This window comes from Canis lupus, chromosome 3, assembly GCF_048164855.1.
Source record: "Canis lupus baileyi chromosome 3, mCanLup2.hap1, whole genome shotgun sequence".
In the NCBI taxonomy this organism is placed as follows: domain Eukaryota; kingdom Metazoa; phylum Chordata; class Mammalia; order Carnivora; family Canidae; genus Canis; species Canis lupus.
In genome coordinates, this window is record NC_132840.1 from 86,527,343 (window position 1) to 86,542,887 (window position 15,545).

Below are 15,545 nucleotides of genomic sequence, written 5' to 3' on the forward strand. Positions count from 1 at the left end.
ATAATGTTTTATTCATCATTGTCTCACAGCATTTAAAAGATTACTTGGCTCATAGTTGGTATTCAATAAATATCTGTTGAATAAACAGACAAATAAATACAGTGACTTAATTGTTCTTTACCATTAATACTCAAACATACATTCATATTTACACTTATTTATTTATTTAAACTACTTTTTTTTCTTTTGTGTGTGCTTACAATGCCTTTATACTCTAGTAAGTTTAGGTGTCTCCCATTCATTGTATTTTTTTTTTACTTTAAATATTGTGATATTGGATTTCCATATGTATTTTAATATTTTAAATTATGAGCTTATTATTTCAGACATTTCCTCCTGTGGGGGTTCTGTTTATTCTGTGGACTATGGAAGCATCCGTAATAGGTGGTTTCCTAGTTGTTTCTGTCAAATTGTCACTAACTTTGCAGGGACCAATTTTATTTCATATAAAAATTGGGGTAGGGCATTCAGGTAGAGTTCAGACTCGGGTCTCCGATTCCTTGCAGTTGGATCATTTTCCCCCTGTGGTTCACATGGAGGTATGGCTTCCCTGCTTGCTTTAGGTGGGAAGTGAGGTTTTTCTAAGCAGGCACATTTTCCAGCCTCCTAGCTTTATCCAGGGAGCGTGTTTTCAGCAGCCCTGCACACACAGGACTGGAAGCTGACATCCATCCTATGCAGATGTTAAGACCCTAGTGGTATGTGTCATGCCCATTTTCCTTCACAGATCCTATTATCTCAGCAGTTTCTTCCTACCGTGTGCTCCATCTTTCTTCCGGAAAATAGAGTTAGTCCCTTTTTGATTTCCATGCTTGGCTACCTATTTTTATATCTTTAAGAATACATATTTTGTGTAATGTTTCTATGTGTTTGAAGTGGAAGGTGGCTTCCTATAGCTCAGTATAATATGGATTAGAAATCTCTTACTTCATTAAAAAAAAATACCTAGGATAACATCATAGGCTCAGAGGACCACAATTATGGGACTGGCGGTGGTGTAAATGCGCCATTTGAGAATGTGGCAAAGCTGAAAAGGCAATTAAAATGGGAAACATGCAGGATTGTTCAAAAGAAAGTAATAGATGGTACACGTATCGCCAATGATTACCACAACAAATTATCACAAACGTGGCCATTTTGAACAACACATATTTATTCTCTTACAATTCTGAAGGCCAGAAGCCAGGGATCAGTATCCCTGACCTGAAATCAAGGTGTTGACAGGTCCATGTTCCTTCCAGTGACTCCAGGGGAGAATCCATTCCTTGCCTCTTCTGGCTTGGGGATGTCAGTATTCCTTGACGTAGGGCTCTATAGCTCCAACCTTCAAGGCCAGCATCTTCACATTTCCCTCTGCTGTCTTCACATTACCTTCTCTGCATCTCTTTTACACGGGTACATGTGATGGCATCTAGGACCCGCTGGATAACTCAGGATAATCCCCCTTCTCTACATCCTTAACTATTTAATCCCATCTATGAAGACACCACACCTGCCCCCCTTTTTATTCTATATGGGGGTAAATTCAGATATTTCAGGGGTTGGAAAGTGAGTATATTTTAGGGAACCTACCGCAACCTACCACAGATAACTATAAAGAGGAAAAGTCCATCTTTTACCAGCATTCTAAAGTTACAATTTCAGAGGAAGTAAGCAAGACTCACAGAAAGCCAGTAAGCCAAGACCAGGAGAGCTGATTTATTTGGAGGAAGCTGAAGAGAAGTTGAGCCAAATCATAGTAAGAAGTACACATCAGGGAGCTGCTAGTTTGAGATGATTCTATTGCATGGACAATTCCAGGGAGAAGACTAGTACAAGGAAGATGACGGAGGCTGACACTCTCGATTCCCCACGGCTCAACTGAATTTTAGGCAATGGTTTTCACTTTGGAATCAAAACAGCTCACAGTAGCTGTGAATGGCTAATGGAATAAAACTGCAAACTTGTTATGTCATGTTCTCCTTTTTCAGTAATTCCAGAAGCAGAAGGAGCTCGTGGCCCCTGACCCACGAGTTCAGACAGAGATCAATAGATTCATTTCCAGTTCACCAAGGTCAGCCAAAGGTCAATGAAAGTCCCTCAAAATAAATGGAGACATTTTCTGCAGGAAGAGTATATTTCCTAAATTTGGGGAGGCGGAGTGGGAAAGAGCCCAGTCTACAAGAGGTCACATAAAAAGAAGGGTGGGTTTGCACAAAGTTCAATAAACCAAAAAGTTCATTCCAGTCAAAAGAAATCATTAGAGGTCACACACGTCAAGTTAGAATCTAACAGAATGCTGTTTTCTCTTCAAAATTAAGCACAACAGGAGCATTCTCTGAAGACAGAAGAGGTCAGAGAAAAGAAGCATTTTTCCACAAACGGATTAAAGATCCCTGCAATTCAACATAAAGATGGGACAAGCTACTTTTAGACACGAGGATCCAAATAATTGGCCCACTTTCTTCTGGCACCGGAACAATAGTGGAGAGTCGGGCAGTCTAGGACTTTGATCCAAAGTGATAGGAACTCCCAACTCAATATGATCCCTGAATACGGGCTACCCCTTAGAGAGTCATAAGGTTAACAGAGCTCCTTTGTCTTAAATACAAATAAACCGTCAAAGAGCAAACAGACTGGTCATTCACTGATCTCTGTGTATCTTCCATGAACTAATCCCATTGCCTTATCTGTGCTCCAGTTCTCAGTCTTGGCGTAAAAACTTTTGATCGAGTGCATGGGAGGTGCTTAGAAGAACGTGGAAGGACAGGAGACTCCGGGCACCAAAGAAGGGGGAATCTAAGACCAGGCAAGAGCTGTGAACTTTGGCACCCCTCAGGGAAGGGAAAGCAAACTACCAAGCATTTCTTTCCAATCACGTGCTTTGCATATTAGGAGTGTATCTCACTGAAAATTTTTTCAACAGTCCTGTGGGTGGGAAGACTGTCTCCCAGAACAAAAGCAAGAGCATGCTTTGGGGGGACTCTGTTTAGGGTCAGAGGGAGGGCAAGAAGTCCACCCTGGCTTTCTTTGTCTTACTCAATTGTCAGCAGCATCCTAGGGGCCATGAACACAACAGAAGAGTGATGTTCACACATTCCTTACTTGCATTTCAGGTGCCTTAGTTCTGGAGAGAAGGAGAAGCTAAAATCCTCTTCCCCACCCCTGCATGGTCTTCCATGTGGGATTCAGACACATCCTGACCCTAGCAAGATGATTTTACATGTAATTACCCCTGTTCCAATTGCCCCCACTGGGCTTCTTGAGAGCAGGAACTGTGTCTTCTTTAGGGATCTTATCTGGTGCCCGGCATAGGGCTGGCTATAAAGAAATGGCACAGAAACTGCACACTTTCTTCAGTGACGAGTGGGGACATCGTTCCGGCATTACCTGGATCCACGGAACAGTTATGAAGCACCTTCTGAGTCCAGGTCCCCTGCAAGGCGCTCATGCATACTTTTCATTCAGTAATTCTGAAACAGCCCCGAGATACTAGGATTATTCTTAATTCTACAGACAGAGAAACTAGGCTCAGAGAGGGAAGAGGACTTGCCTGAGGTTACATGGCAATGGAGGGTGTCAGGATTGTGCTTCCCTTGTACCCCATTACTTACTGCCCCGCCATGGACACGGCTCTCTCTTGGGGCCAACGGGAGAAAATATGGCCTTTGCACAAAGGGAGCTTAGGAGAAAGGAAGACAAAGAGAAATATCTAGGGATACTTTTAAAAGCAGCATGTTTGATGTAAAGGTAAAAGGCCAACTGACCAAGAGGCTGGGGAAGACAGGAGGATTAGGGGTGACCCCGGAGGAGTGGGGCTAAGCGGAGACGGCAGGTTTCCTGAAGGAGGTGACATGTGAGCTAGCATAGCCCGCAGGTCTGCAATGCAGAACTGGCTCGCTCTAGAGCGAGCTGTGCTCACTGGGAAGTGGGTGTAATTAAGTCCCTTCCCCAGCAGCTGCAGAGCGTGAGGTGCAGGGGCTGCCGCTGGTGTATTGCTAGCGCCCCCCTGTGCACAAAGGAAGAAGCGGAGCCCTGCACGGGGTACAGGGGGAAGGCACTGCAGCTGCCTGTGCCCTCCACCAGGAGCGTGCACTGCATTGCTGACTTCCCCAAAGCAAAATTTTGAAAAGCCTTCTTTAGTATGAGCAACAACTAACGAAGCAGGTCTCCCGGCCCAGAACGAGACTTTCCCTTCTCATCTCCCACTGTAGTGAAGGCCTTTGGTCCTGGACACGATCTACAGGATCTCAAGAGATCCTCCAAGGGTGTGCTCTAGACAAGGACGAGCTGAGAATCCCTCCAGAGGAACCGCGAGGGTTAGCTCCCTGGTCAGGGCCCCAGTGCCAGGCCTGTCGGGTCTAAGTCAAAGAGCCCGGGGCTAGAAAGTATGGAATCAAGATATCCGTGTTTTTGTCTAGCTTTGGGTTATTATGGGCATTTTTTTCCTTTGGACTTCCGTTTCTTCATCTGCAAATAAGTACGGAATCATATTGCAGTTGACCTGCGGGAACCCTGCAGAATGGTGGTATTTGCTCACCCCCTCTCGCTGACTGCGCCTCCTTCTTGCCTCTCCCTTAGAGTCCGTGGTAAGGAATTTAGAAATTTTGTGAGTTCGTTTATTAAGAGTAGAAAACTGAAGGAGGCATTTACCAAGCTTGCTCTGCCTGCAGCCTTAGATTCCACGTAAGACTAGTCAGCTCCTGTCCAGAAGGTGAGCAGTGCTTTTGTTCCTTTGATTTCATTCAACTGACATATTTAGTGGCCATTGTATGCCAAGTATAGCACTGCCTAACTCACCACTACCCTGCCCCAGCCAACCCGACCCTCTGCAGAAGACATCTGCTGGTATCCTAGTAAACTGCAATACAGAATTCTCTTTGCTGGGCTTACATCTCTGTAAGACTGTGTATGAGGACAAGAATCGGAGAGAAGTAGGAAATGGAAAAGTAAGACAAGAGTTGATTCAATATGGCGTCGGAAAGGGTGGGAGTGGGTAGTTTGTGTTGTTATAATGTCGTCTATGCAAACACACGGATAGGCTGTCACAAGTCCATATAGACAGAATGAGTGTATTCGAGACAGGAAGCCATAAGACAGGTGCAGCACTGAGTCATTTTCATCATGGTTTCCAGAAAGTCTTGATAGGGATGTCATTCTAATCTCTACATTAAAGGAGGAAGGTCATGCACCCGGTGAAGCAAGCTATGGAATAAAAAATAAAAAAGAAAGAAAGAAAGAAAGAAAGAAAGAAAGAAAGAAAGAAAGAAAGAAAGAAGAAAGAAAGAAAGAAAGAAAGAAAGAAAGAAAGAAAGAGAAAGAAAGAAGAAGAATAGATTCGTTCACTCATTCACTCATTCATTCATTCACAGCGGAGGAGGATACACAGATAATTAATACACAGTCCCTGCCCCGAAGGAAAACAAAGGGAGAACAAACAAGAAAGAGTCAAGAAATGTTCTTTATCAGATGAACACAAACCCAAGAGAAGCATTTTCTTAATTAGCAATTAATGATAACTTCCCATCTTCACGGCTCACTGTTTATAAGCGATCTGTCAGTTATAAGGAGTAGTATTATTATTAATATTAGTATTTACTCTGTGTCTATAGGGCTTTCTGGGAGAAGTGGGAGTGAGGAAAGAGAGTGAGGGCATAGCAGGGAGGATGGATTTTAAATGGAGGTCTGGAGTGGAATTCTATCAATAGAAACACAAAGGAAACCAAACCTCCAAAATAGAGTTTGTGAAAATTTGAAAGAATCCTTAACATAAGAATGAACCCTAAGCTCACCTGCCTATACCAGGACCTCCCTCTGGCTTCCACGCCCAGGGCAGGCTATGTAAGGTGGGTGTTCTGGTTCACGTTTCTCTGACCTGCTGCAGAAACTGCACCCTGGTTCTCCCTGGGTCCGTCGGTGCTGGCGCCAGGCAGGTTTCACCCAACGGGCCAGATGCACGTGAAACCCCATCACCTCCCTTCCACTGACAGCCCTTATTCGCCCGTGATACAGAAGCAAGGCCAACCAGAGGGGAAGAAGCCGGGGATTCCAGTTACATAGAGAGCTGGCGATTGACGCAGTGTCCTCTCCTTGTCACCTGGTGAAACGTGGGCACAGCCCAGGGCCGGGAAAAGATTGACCCCTACCCTGTCTCCAGTCCAGGCCCCCCTGACCCCACAGACGGGAGGAGAGTCTGCTGACTCATTAGAAGAAGGACAAAAGGCCGGACACTGGGTGGCTAGCTCGGGGGCAGGACGGGCACTGGCTAGATGAGCTCTCCTCTTCCCGGCCTGCTCCCTTCTTCCTTTCCTGTTGGCTGACAAGTGATTTAGTTTATCAATAAATAAATAAATAAATAAATAAATAAATAAATAAGAAAGGAAAACCCCCCACTTTTACCCCATCACCACCATTATCACCAAGATGTTCAAATCTCCAAAAGTCTAGGCTTAAGTTCATGTGAAAAAATAAAATAATCCCCTTTGCCCTCACTTCCTCACCCCACCCTAACATTAAGCACTCTTACAAAAAAAAAAAAAAAAAAAAAAATATATATATATATATATATATATATATATATATATATATATATATCTTATAAAAAATGCAATGGAGAGCCCATGGATTTTTTGGTTGATGTGGGTGGGTCTTCTAAAACAAGATGCCATCTAAAAACAAAAACAAAACAAAACAAAACAAAAAAAACAAGGTGCCATCTTTTAATATCCTCCCCTCAATTCAAAAGCAGTCTCTATAACTAAAAGGAACGAGGGAATCAATTTGACAAAAATCACTTTTTTTTCTTTTAATGAATGTATTGAGGCTAAAATAAAACAAAACAATTAAAAAAAAATAGCCTCTGTAGGAGAAAGTAGATCAGAGAAGGCCCTGCAAATTTCTGTTCATTTGTTAAACGATTCTCTCTCCCCATTAAAACAGAGCATGGGGAAATGGATGAGGGACAGATGCTGGGGCTGTTTGAAGGGTTAAACACCTTTTTCTTCATCAACAGTATGCTCTGGGGATGTGAGAAGAACCCTGGTCAATAGACAGATATATTGACTTGTTATTATTTAAAGTTGTTTAACCAGGTAGAGATAAACGAAAGCTTTCAGCAGCTGAACTATCACACAAATCACAATTAAGGTGGCATATGTGTTTGGAAGACGTAAAATCAATTCCCGCGAAGATAATGTTTTAGTCTCTATTTGAACTTGAAAACAGGAGTAAATTTTCAGCAGCAACAGCTGGGCTTGTTCCATCCAGGAGGCTCTCTATTAACTGTACAAGAAGGGCCTTTATTACCTCTTCTAATGGTTTTCCTCTATGGTTTTGTCTTCATCAAAAAAGCCAAATTGATTGCCGTGGTGCTGTTTACTGATGTGGCGTTGAGGACTGCGGCAGCTGGGTGCTCACCCAGCCCAGTAGTTGGACCTCCCTCTGCTCTCTGAGTGCTATTTAATGTTTGTGGAGAGAACAGTGGAGCCCCGAGGGCTACTCACTGGGCTAGGTGGGGAAGGAAAGGCGGTTCAGCCTCCTTCCTAGCTTCCCTCCCTAAGGTAGCCTTCCCCGGGCTTGCCTGGGTGCCAGAGCCTGTGTATGGGAAAGCAAGGCATTTATTTGTCTAAAGTAATCTCTGTGATTTATTCACCCTTCACATTTTCTCCCAGTAGGATGTGACCTCTGAGGACAGCACCTCACCACTGAGCATTTTAATCATATGAATTCATGCATATGTTTGTGTGGTCCTCCTAATTCTCTCCTATGCTCCCCGGAGGCAGGGACCACATTTACTGCCACTAGATCTTTGATCAGATTTAGTATGGTGCTGGCACACTGTAGATGCCTTAAGTGGGGACGGGGTGGAGGCGGGTGTTGATAATGGGAATCCACTGGTCCAAAGGCTGAAATCCAATCCACTTCCTCCCTACACTGCCCCTCTCTGTTGTTATTCATGATGGTCCTTGAGAAGTGAGGCCAGTTGACTGCTCTACTCATGTTGAGTTCTCGTTATCCTTTAGTTAAGATGCAAACTAAATGCCATGTAAGCTGAATGGAAATGAGGGTGGAGTAGAAGTTGCCCTTTTGGGGGTCACAGGGCTTGCCTGAGACTAAGAAGAAAAATACACTGAGAAAATAGGAGTCTGACTTCCCCCCGAGCAGGTGGTAGTGGACAAGGACATTGTGATTCTAGAGTGACAACAGAAGCAGATCAGGGGAGGAAAGATGGCTAGTAAGGGACTTGTAGCCAGGGAACCTGGACTCCAGTTCTCATCTGGGTGCTAACTGATTGTAAGACCTAGGACAGACCATTGGCCTCGGTGTTGTGGATGCTTCATCAGAAAAGTATGAATGCTGGGAGGGACCCAAGCTTCTTAACACATGAACACTTATAGAAATGTAAGCTTAGTATTACCGTTGAAGACAAAACAGGCACAAAAAAAAAAAAAAAAAAGAACAAAAATTAAAAGAGGCTATTTCCTTTCAGACAAGAGCAACCATCCTTTTTCCTTTCTCACTATCTTCTATACCTGTAAGGTCCTTTCCAACCCGTGACCACCCCCGACATCAGATACTCATGATCACAAATATGGACCACACAGAGCTCTCTACCTCCCTGACTTCCTACCCTACTGGTGCCGGCCTTCTTTCTTTCACTCTGTCCAGTATAATTCTACAAGGTCTCTGCTCTCAGGACAATTTTGATCATGTTGTTTCTCAGCTCTAAAGTCATAGACACACTCATTCAATAGATACTGAGGTTTATCATGTACCAGAAACTATTGCAGGTGTTTAGGAAATAGCAAACACATACACAACGTGCTGTCATTCAGCTGGGTTCATGGAGGATGATGGAGGAAAGATGATAGACAGATGACGAGATGAGGAAAGAGAGAGAGACGTTTTGACATAGACATTCCCATTTATATTTATTTAAAGTCAACGGTTCCCATTTGCCAGAATGAAGTCATATTTGACTGAATAGAGTCTATATTCTATTGTCTATAATGTACTTTCCCAGGTAGTGATTTTTGTGGATTGCTCTTGTTCTCTGCAAACTAGAAAACCAAGAAAAGCTATTCCTTCTTACTTATATGATACTGTGTTGTGTACTCGGAGCCTGGAATTAAATTATTTGCTCAGTTCGTTGCACAATTGGCAACTCCCTCCCATATGTTGCTTTTCTGAGGCTCTCAGACTTGTGCATGGTTAAGGGTCAGACACAGAGAAGCCAACAACACTACCAGGTGCTTGTTCCTCAATGGGGAAGTGGAAAGGGTCAGTGCTGAAGAGCACAGCCATTGCTAGACCTGATCCTTCAAGCCCGGAGATTGTCTAGGGACTTGGTACCATTTTTTCCCATGAGACAGAACTTTGATCACAGAAGCTCACAAAGAAGGCCGACTTACAAAAGACTGGACTGACCTCCTCTTGTGTTCATAGAACCCGGTGTGTTTTTGGAAAATGAGGTTAACCCCGACAACAGGGAGCAATCTGGTGTTGAACTGGAAAGAATGGGTCTGCATGGCATTCCTAACCCTGCCGATTTCTAGCCTTGTGCCTCTGAGCTGCAGTGAGGATAACACATCATTCCCGGGGCTGTTTGGAATATTATAGGAGATAGTACGTGTGAACGTTCTCAGCTCCTTGCGTGGTTTCAATAAACACATCAGCGTTACAGGCTTCGGCCCTTGCTCTGCCTCCCCCTACTCCCATGCACACAATGGGGCTGTTGTAATGTTTGTGTACCAGGAATGGTTCCGCTAAAATATCGTTAACCCATGGACCGCGCTGTGTGAAAACGAAAAGCATATTCACAAGACAGTACTTTTCACCCTTCTGGCACCTTCCAAGTCTTGTCTTACCCCCTTCCTCAGCAGCTTCAAGTTCCTTACGGTAGGAATTAAGAGGGAGGGGTCAAGTGGAGCGATGCTGAAACTGCCCATTGAACAGTTCAGTACAGGAAAGAGCAAGACTGGGACAATAGAGAATTCTGTGAGTAAGTCGACAAGGAATTGACATCAAAGGGAACACATTCAAACAAGCAGACTGACTCAGGTACCGGAGCCACCGCCACACGAGTTGGAAAATAACAGACGGGGAGAAATCACAAATGGGGGTGTCCATGCTGCCTGCCGCAGCACTGAGACTGGGACCCTGGCTTCATCAAGAGAAGAACCAGAGCCTTTGTATCTGAGAACCTCCGATGAGTCCCTTTACTGTCCTAGCTGACTCAATCACACAGCGAATCTTCCTCTAATAAGCTGATTCCCCTGAGACCTTTACCCATAAAGAGACAGAAACTGAAGTAATCTGGTCTTGTAACCGGAGCAACCGTCCTTGCAAATCTACTGAGAAGGGAACAAGACCAGGGGTGCAGGAGCAGGCTCCATGGGTAGTGCCAGCATGCCTTCTTCCTCGGGGACAATCAACCCAGATAGCACCCCACCCCCTGCAGGGCCGAGGCATCAGGGAATTAATAGACATCCTATGTGCATTTGTAGTTGGTTTGTTTATACTCCAGTGACTGTATGGAGGCCCAAGAGAAAAGGAAGAAGGAACTGGATATTATTTAACACTTAGGAGCTGGACACGTTTCTAGGTACTCTACATGCTTTATTTCATGGGATCTTAATAAAAAAAAAATCAGAGCATGTGATATTTAAGCAAAACCATCCCTTACACTTTGCCTTCTAGACCATCATGTGTCATAGTTGTGCTAAGACAGAGCCCAGGGTGAATGAAACAAATTCCTGTTATCAGCTACCAGTCTGTGCCAAGCACCTACAGGCCAGGGACTTGCCGGGTACTTCCCCACTGCACCCCTCATACATCTCACGGCAGTGTCATGGCATAGTTATTACTACTGCCACTGTGCAGATGAGTAAACCAAGGTTGCAAGAGATTATGCTGTAAAGTCACAGATACACAGCTAGTCTATGGGAGAATCAGGATTTAAACTAAGTTCTTTCTCACTTGCAAATCTGCACCAGAGCAGCATATGCTTATGGGAGCAAACTGACTGGCTCCTGTTGACGTAGACTGATAGACCCCCTGCAGAGTCCTGTTGCTGAGACATGCAGCCACACACCCATGGCTTTTGCTGAGATCCAGCCTTCCCTAGTCTTGGGAGGGCCTCTCTGGGATCATTGGGGGAAAAAAATTGAAAGAAAGTAGAATTATATCTATATCTTTGAGTCATTCAAATGGAATATATTCCTCTTAGTGGTATATAAGCTTAGGCACCTTTTCGAAATGTGTTTGCAAGCAAGTGAGCATCAGATAATATGGTAATGCCAAGAGGACTTCCTCATTGTAACGTAACCGATGAATTGTAATAAAACATTCTCAGTGCCCAGCTATTTTCTCATCCTCCAGTGAAGAGTGGGTTGGCTTTTTGCAACTGACTTGAGAAGTGCCAAATCCCATCTGGGTGGTGGGACAGCTGTGTCATTTCCCCCTTCCTCACTTAAATCATCTGTTACTTCCTGGCTGCCTAATCAGAGAACTGCTCCTCTACCCCTCTATCACAACAAGCAATAAAACCGGTACCTTTGTAAGACAAAAATCAAGATATAGAGGAAATGGAGGATGAGAAATGAATTGCAGATGATCCAAGGAGCTAGAGTTCCTATGGAATTAAAGAGGAAGGCACAGAAAGGAAATCAGGCATCCCTTGTTGATGATGGGTATGATTAGATGACTCAGGAAAATGCTGATGGTGCTTAAATCCCTCCACCTGGAGGTTCTAAGGATGCTTGAAAACGCGTGTATCAAAAACTGGTTGGGATATCTTCCTCCTCCTAAGTTTTAGAATCATCAAATGGGACCATCTTCCACCCAGTTGGCTAAGTTGGAAACCTGAATTTCCCCCATATTTCACATTCCCCATCACCTTATGTATCTAGTCCTTCTCACTTACCCCCTAAAAATCATGCCAGCTTACCTGTTTCTCAATACTCCTCATGATTTTTCATCTGAATTATTTAAGTTGCCCCTACTATGCATCTTCCTTGCCAGATTGACCAATGTCCATTAATCCACCCTTCTGTCACAGTGATCTTTCCAAATTACAATCCGATCTAGCCACTCTTCTGATGAAATCCTTCTATGTTTCCCTTTCTCTTTTAGGACAAATCCCAACATCTCATTATTTCTTGTAGATTTTTTAAGGATCTCACCCCTGCATACCCATTCCACCTGTTTCCTGCCATTCTGCCTTTGCCCACACCCCTCTTGGGACAATCTACTCTTGCAGTCTCTCGGCCTTGCTGTGCTTCTCATGCCTGCATGGGCTCATCTGCATGACTCACTTGTTCCCTTTCCCTCCCCTTTCTTAGCTAATTTCTTCTGCTTCTTCATGATTGGCTCTGAAAGCTTTCCTTCAGCCTTACTGTCTGGTCATGAGCCCTCTGCTGGGCACCTCTAGCACTTGAACAACACCTACCATAGGATATAGTTTTAAATCCTCCACTGGACTGAGACCTTCTTGAAGATAGACACTGTCTCCCCTGGATGTATCCTCAGTACTTGTCAGATATTAGCTACCCAATATACATTTATAGATTGGAATTTAAGTTTTACTCTTTTTTTTTTTCAAAATTCCCGTGAGATGTACCAAAAATCTCCCCACTTCCCAGGTTTGCATCCTTAAATAATCTAGACTAAGGGATTTATTTCTTCTCTTTAAACTTCTGTAAATAACATACAAATACATTTATTTTCATTTCTTGAAAGAAGCAAACCCAGTTAAAATTATATTTTGTAGAAGCACAGGAAAGTGAAGGCTTGAAGGGCGGCTGAAGGAGGGATAGGAAGAAAACTATGTTTATTTTGCAACTAATATGTACCACATATTTTGTTAAATATCCTTACCTATTCACATCCAATAAGGTCATGGTCAGTGTTCGAGGTGGATATTATGACCACTGTTTTAATGAGCACTTTACCTTCGTAAGACTGATGTCCAGAGTGGGTAAGAAACTGGTCCATGGCAACATAACTTGTAACTTGTGATATTAGAGTGTAAAGATAAGTTTCCCCCAAAGTATATCACAATATGTCTTCAAAGAGAAAATACGTGGTTTGAGCACACAAACTAAACAAAAGAAAATATGTCTTGTAGGATATAGCAAGTAATGAAGAGGTAAAAACTGTAAACTTACTTTTGAAATAAGAGATGCTGTTAAGCATTTAAATGCAAATGAGCCAGGTACTCCAACCTAAATCCTCTGAGTTCTAGGCAAGTCTGGTCTAGAGAGGAAACTCAGTTTAGAAGAAACTATTCAGCAAGTTCACACTTCTCTCCACCTCTTATTCTTCAAGTCTCTGCTATGTCCATACTCCCAGTCACTGTTTTTCTTCCACTTATCAGAAAGTCTCCTGGAGCTTTGAGACCCAATAGAAGACAGTGTACTCACTAATCCCATGTGGAAATGAAACTTTATATTCTAACCAGAGTTGACATTCTAGGTGGTATGTCTCCCCTTCTGGGACATTTTGTATCAACTTTATTGCCAATTGGGAAGTGTGGCCCTTTGGACATTTATAGTTGAACTCCTTTCATGGTACTCATTCATTTCATCCAACAGATACCATTCACACTAAATAAATACTTGAAGGCTGAACATGCCCTGGTCCTGGTACCCCATTTACTTTTGTAGTAATATTCTGCTCAGCATAACCGCCGCCTATATTAACTGTCTACCTTTCAGCTTTTCATCCTTAGGGGATAAAAGTAGCTTCCTAATCATTTCCCAATATTTGCTTCCACTGCACTCATTTTCTCATATCTCTATCATAATACTTGCAATATTATACTGTAATTTTCTTTTTATATAGCTGTTTTCACATCTCAGATGTGAGCTCCTTTAGGGGAGTTCCTCACTAAATGCAACGCATGAACAAATGAATAAATGGAAAAAAATTAAGAAGGAAAAGGATTTCCTACTGATCAAATGAACATGTTCCATGAAGGTAGCTTCATTTGTGGTCTGAAGGTTTTGCTTTTCAAAATAGAAAATTAAACATTGATATGTCTGCTCATCTGGGTGTTTCCACTCTGCTCCCAATTCTCCATCATTTTCCTACCATAACACATCCTGATAGGAACAAGTATGTCCATAATATATTTTCTAAAGCCCTTCTCTCTATATATGTTTTTAATAGGGTGTGTTTTGGGTGAAGATAACAAAAATGTATCCAATCATTTAGCTGCTGTGCTTAAGAATAACTAGATAGAGCCTCCCTTGCAGAAAGAAGAGATAACAGTTAAGATTTTCATTACCTTGAAGTGGCTTGGTAAATAGGTATGCCTGCCAAAGGCTAGTTGGAGGATGCTTGGTGGATGGATTGACAGGTAAGGGAAAGATGGATGGTTTAAATAAATAGATGGGAACAGTAATATGAGGGAGGTGGATGAGTATACAGATAGAATAAAGGTTAGATAAATGGGGAAATAATATGTGAATGAAGAGGTGAGTGGTTTGCTGATGGAAGAATAAATTGGTATACAGAAGACTGATGGAGCTGAGTAGCTGGATGGAAAAAAAAAGACCAATGAATGTCTATGCCAGCAGGAGAGCCAATAGATGGGTAAATGCTGTGGTATGAACAGAAGCAGGAGACCATCCATCAGGTGTGGATGGGAAGAGGATGATTAAAAGGAAGAAGAAAACGGGGAGAGGAAAGGGGAGCACTAAATGTATTATGATGATAAGGGGAATTGGAATTTGTTCCCTTAATAAGTCATAAGTTTACAATGAGTTTGAGGAAATTGAAAACTCTCAATCATTGATACCTTTTCCTTGGTATTTTAATTTTCAAAGAACATGACCTAGGATATCAAGTTATCTGTGCTCCATCCCTTGTGGGAGAGACTGAGCTTTAAAAGCTTGGGAATGAGCCCTTGTCTACCTGGGAGCCCATTAAGAAATAAGCCTCAGAGATCTAGCTCAGGATCTTGGCCAGAAGAGCTAGGCATGCTGTAAAGTCAACTAAAGAATTCTAATGCACTTTGTGCTGAATTCCAAAACCATAATTAACAATTGGCCTAGGCTTTATTTGGGAGTAGTCTTGTGAAATCTAATAGTTACAAGAGAAACAAAAACTGTCCTGAGAATTTTGAACTAGAACATACCAACAAGTATAAAACCAGAAATGATGCAGATGAAGAATCAAAGAAAAGCAAGGTCAAGTGTCCAGTCCAAGATCACATATTTAGTTAATGGTAGAGCTAAGAAGGGTTAGCTGATGCATAAAGAGAACTAGCTGAGTTGTAGGAAAGAGATTAATATCCATCCCTTCAGAAAAGCAGGTAGGAATATGATGAAGGTAAAGGTGTTGGTGTTTTCTTCAAAGAGACATCTGTTTCTGAAAAAGCAATCAGAAGAAAGGAGCTTCTTCACCAGGTCTCTTTCTTAGGCTATTTCCCATATGTATACCACAATAAACCTAAGGTGGAGAAACAATCCAATGGCATACACTTTTAAGAATAAATGTACAACATAATTACCATATTTCGGTTCTCATACTTACTCTTGTCTAAGTGTTTCTTAATTCAGTGG

The 15,545-nt window shown here is 42.7% G+C and overlaps 1 protein-coding gene across 1 annotated transcript in view; it reads right to left on the reverse strand.

Moving 5' to 3' along the window:
• The window catches only part of OPCML (opioid binding protein/cell adhesion molecule like), a 1,082,947-nt gene that overhangs the window by 49,307 nt on the left and 1,018,095 nt on the right, over window positions 1-15,545 (reverse strand). The window lies entirely within an intron of this gene.